Source organism: Lathyrus oleraceus, chromosome 5 (assembly GCF_024323335.1).
Source record: "Lathyrus oleraceus cultivar Zhongwan6 chromosome 5, CAAS_Psat_ZW6_1.0, whole genome shotgun sequence".
NCBI classification, from domain to species: domain Eukaryota; kingdom Viridiplantae; phylum Streptophyta; class Magnoliopsida; order Fabales; family Fabaceae; genus Lathyrus; species Lathyrus oleraceus.
The window spans coordinates 5,114,061-5,119,277 of record NC_066583.1 but is presented as its reverse complement, the minus strand read 5'-3'; positions in this window follow the sequence as shown (position 1 = coordinate 5,119,277).

Sequence of the window (5,217 nt, the reverse complement as noted above, 5' to 3'; positions counted from 1 at the left end):
CATGTTTATCCATTTCTGTGGGGTTTATATCTTCCACTTGATTCTAGTTGGAATTTTCTTGGTTCTCATCAACGGCTTAGTCTTTTCTTACATTGTTTATCAAATGTGAGACTGGAATCAAGGGGGTAGAATACCTTTGGAATTGATAAACATGTCATTGCATTTGCATATTCATTAGCATGTCTTGCATAACAGGTACTACCGCAGGGGTGACCATTCCAGCTGCAACACCACTACAACAACAACAATCACAACGTCAACCAGCTCAGTATCAACAGCAGCAACAACCGGGTAACAGACCCGCTTATCAACAGAGGCAAAGGATGATGGACCGGCGTTTCGACACCCTACCAATGTCGTACGCCCAGTTACTTTCTAGTCTTCAACAACTACAACTTGTGCAACTGCGCACTCTGGCTCCTCCTGTTGGTAGACTTCCGGTGGGTTACGACGCCAACGCTAGGTGTAGCTTCCACTCTGGGGCACCTGGCCATGACATTGAGAACTGCAAAGCTTTTAAGCACGTAGTTCAGGACCTCATAGATTCAAAGGCCATCGACCTTGCACCAGCTCCGAATGTCGTCAACAATCCCATGCCCCAGCATGGTGGTGCAAACGTTAATTTGGTAGAGGGAGAAGCCAAGTCCATTAAGGATGTGTTGAAGCTGAAGACTCCATTGTCGGATGTCAAAGGATGCTTGCTGAAGGCCGACGTTTTCCCCGGTTGTGGGAAGGGTTGTTTGGATTGTGCCACTCAGAGTGGAGGTTGTTTGAAGTTACAGCAGGGTATCCAGGCCTTGCTCGACAAAAGTATCCTCCAGGTTGAAGATTTGTCTGTCCAAGAGTCTGTGAAAGAGGTTAAGGCGGGTGCCTTTATCTCATCCTTTAAGCAGGCACGGGCCGTGGTGGATTCAGGTGTTGCTCCCGGGTGGGGGCGTCTGTTGGAATTACCAGTGAAAGAAGATAAGTTCGGGATTGGGTATCAGCCAGTTTTGACTTCTACAACACTTCAGGGGCCGATCACTTTCTCCAGTGTTGGCATCATTCAGTATGGTCAAGTCTCTGCAGTCAACGAAGAAGATGGGGATAGTGATTGTGACATTGACAACTGGGTGCGTCCGAAGATCCCGGGTGAAGTCATCAACAATTGGTCTTCTGAAGAGATTATCCAAGTCACTCTTCTTGAAGAGTAATTTTCTTTGTTTATTCATGCATGTCCAAGTCTTACGTTCCGCCCAGGGCGTAATGACTCATTGTAGGGCCCATCTATGTGACGCTTGCATTTTTTATCATAAATAAAGGACGTCTTTTTGCATTCAAATATTTCGTTCCCTGTCTTTCTATTTTTGCAGTTTTTCAAAATAAATAAAAAATGGCAATGTTTCGTTTAGTTTTCACTTCTTGTTCACACTCATAAGCACATACCATCACTCATGCAGATGCACAACACCGGATCCTATTGATAACGGTTCTGCTATGGCTCGTTTCGACTTTGAAAATCCAATCTTTCAAGCTGAAGAAGAGGGTGATGAAGACTGTGAACTCCCTGAAGAACTTACCAGGTTATTAAAACAAGAGGAAAGGGTTATTCAACCGCATCAAGAGTCTGTTGAAGTGATTAATCTCGGCACCGAAGACGCCAAGAGAGAAATCAAAATAGGGGCTGCTTTGGAAGATAATGTGAAGAAAGGGCTTATTGAATTGCTGCAAGAATACGTTGACATCTTCGCCTGGTCTTATCAGGACATGCCTGGGCTGGACACAGACATCGTGGTACACCGCTTGCCTCTCAAAGAAGGTTGTCCTCCGGTCAAGCAGAAGCTCAGAAGAACAAGACCAGAGATGGCTGTCAAGATAAAGGAAGAAGTGCAAAAGCAGTTGGAGGCAGGGTTTCTAGCAGTCACCAATTATCCGCCATGGGTTGCGAACATCGTCCCAGTACCTAAGAAGGACGGAAAGGTACGGATGTGTGTCGACTATCGGGATCTGAACAGAGCTAGCCCTAAAGATGATTTCCCATTACCTCACATCGACGTTTTGGTGGATAATACAACTCAGTTCTCGGTATTCTCCTTCATGGATGGCTTTTCTGGCTATAACCAAATCAAGATGGCACCAGAGGACATGGAAAAGACAACTTTCATAACCCCATGGGGCACCTTCTGCTACAAGGTGATGCCGTTTGGTCTGAAAAATGTCGGAGCAACATATCAGCGAGCAATGGTGACTCTGTTCCATGATATGATTCATCATGAAATCGAGGTTTATGTGGACGATATGATTGCCAAATCTCAGACAGAAGAAGAACATTTGTTGAATTTGCAGAAACTGTTTGAGCGTTTGAGGAAATTCAAACTGAGACTTAACCCGAACAAGTGCACTTTCGGGGTGAGATCGGGAAAATTGCTGGGTTTTATCGTTAGCGGAAAAGGGATTGAGGTGGATCCCGACAAAGTAAAAGCGATACAGGAAATGCCAGAGCCAAGAACAGAGAAGCAAGTCCGTAGTTTCTTAGGGAGGTTGAACTACATTGCAAGGTTCATCTCTCACCTAACAACCACGTGTGAGCCAATTTTCAAATTGCTGAGGAAAGATCAGGCTATCAGGTGGAATGAAGATTGTCAAAGGGCTTTCGAGAAGATAAAAGAGTATCTACAGAAACCTCCAATCCTTATACCTCCAGTTCCTGGAAGACCTCTGATAATGTACCTGCCAGTGACCGAGAACTCGATGGGGTGTGTATTGGGACAGCATGACGAGTCTGGTCGAAAAGAGCATGCCATATACTACCTTAGCAAAAAGTTTACCGACTGTGAAATCAAATATTCGCAGCTTGAGAAAACTTGCTGTGCTTTGGTCTGGGCTGCTCGCCGATTGAGACAGTATATGTTGAACCATACTACCTTGTTGATTTCTAAGATGGATCCAGTGAAATACATATTCGAGAAGCCAGCTCTCACCGGAAGGGTCGCTCGTTGGCAAATGATTTTAACAGAGTATGATATTCAGTACACGTCACAGAAGGCCATCAAAGGGAGTATTCTGTCAGACTACCTTGCCGAGCAACCGATTGATGATTATGAGCCAATGAAGTTTGAATTCCCTGATGAAGACATCATGTTCCTCAAGATAAAAGACTGTGAAGAGCCAGTTGTTGAGGAGGGACCTGATCCAAACGAAAAGTGGACTTTGTTGTTTGATGGGGCTGTCAATGCTAGAGGAAGTGGAATTGGCGCTGTCATTACTACTCCGAAGGGTGCCCACATGCCTTTCACCGCTCGTTTGACTTTTGAGTGCACAAATAATGAAGCTGAGTACGAGGCCTGTATCTTGGGCATTGAGCAAGCCATTGATCTGAGAATCAAGACTCTGGACATCTTCGGAGATTCAGCTCTGGTGATTAATCAAGTGAATGGTGATTGGAATACTCTCCAGCCCACTCTGGTCCCCTACAGAGATTACACGAGAAGACTGTTGACTTTCTTCACAACAGTAAAATTGTATCATATACCTCGTGATGAGAACCAGATGGCAGACGCACTTGTTACTCTATCCTCCATGATCAAGGTAATTCGTTGGAACCATGCTCCCAGGATCGATGTGATGCGCCTTGACAGGGCCGCGTATGTGTTTGCTGCTGAACTGGTAGTCGATGACAAGCCCTGGTATCACGATATCAAGTGCTTTCTGAAGAATCAAGAGTACCCTGCAGGGGCATCCAACAATGACAGAAAGACTTTGAGGAGATTGGCAGGCAGTTTCTTCTTGAACAAAGACGATGTGCTGTATAAGAGGAACTTCGACATGGTTTTGCTCAGATGCGTGGACAGACACGAGGCAGACATGTTAATGCAGGAAGTTCATGAAGGTTCCTTCGGTACTCATGCCGGTGGACATGCAATGGCTAAGAAATTGTTGAGAGCGGGTTATTATTGGATGACCATGGAATCAGATTGTTTCAAGTATGCTCGGAAGTGTCATAAATGCCAGATTTATGCTGACAAGGTGCATGTACCGCCGAATCCTCTGAATGTGATGTCTTCGTCGTGGTCGTTTGCCATGTGTGGCATTGACATGATTGGAAAGATTGAGCCGACTGCTTCCAATGGGCATCGCTTCATCCTTGTTGCCATCGACTATTTCACCAAGAGGGTCGAGGCAGCGTCGTTCGCGAATGTCACCAGACATGTGGTTGCCCGTTTCATCAAGAAAGAAATCATTTGTCGCTATGGGATTCCCGAAAGAATCATTACTGATAATGGTTCTAATCTCAACAACAAAATGATGAAGGAGTTGTGTCAGAACTTCAACATTCAGCATCACAATTCTTCCCCTTACCGCCCTAAGATGAACGGCGCTGTTGAGGCGGCAAATAAGAACATAAAGAAGATTGTGCAGAAGATGGTCGTCACGTACAGAGATTGGCATGAGATGCTACCCTTCGCGTTGCATGGGTACCGTAATTCAGTACGTACATCGACCGGGGCAACCCCTTACTCCCTTGTGTATGGTATGGAAGCAGTCCTACCTGTTGAAGTGGAGATTCCTTCCCTAAGAGTCTTGTTGGATGTCAAGCTAGACGAAGCTGAATGGATTCGGACAAGGTTCAATGAGTTGAGTCTTATCGAAGAGAAGCGAATGGCAGCCATTCCTCATGGGTAGTTGTATCAGAGTCGGATGAAGAAAGCCTTTGATCAGAAAGTGCATTCTCGTTGTTTCCAAGTCGGAGATTTAGTGTTGAAAAGGATCCTTCCTCCTCAGACAGATCACAGGGGCAAGTGGACTCCTAACTATGATGGACCGTATATTGTCACCAAGGTTTTTGATGGTGGGGCTTTAATGCTTGCAACTATGGATGGTGAAAACTTCACTTCCCCTGTGAACTCAGACGCAGTTAAAAAATACTTCGCATAAAATAGACCCGCTGGACAGTAAAAAGAATAGTCCAGGCAAAAAATGGGCATCCCGGCGAACCAAGAAAATGAAAAGGTTCGGGCAAAAATTAGGGACAAAAATAAAAAAAGATTGTACACCCGGTAAGTTGAAAACCTGAAAAGGCAACTTAGGCAAAAATGGGTATCCCGGTGGATTGAAAACCCGAAAAGGGCGATCCAAGCAGAAGTTAGGGATTAAGCGAATGACTGCGTTCTGAGTAGTTCTGAATCTCATCTCGTGCCAATGACTGGAAATTTTTGAAGGATAGGAAACAGTCCAATC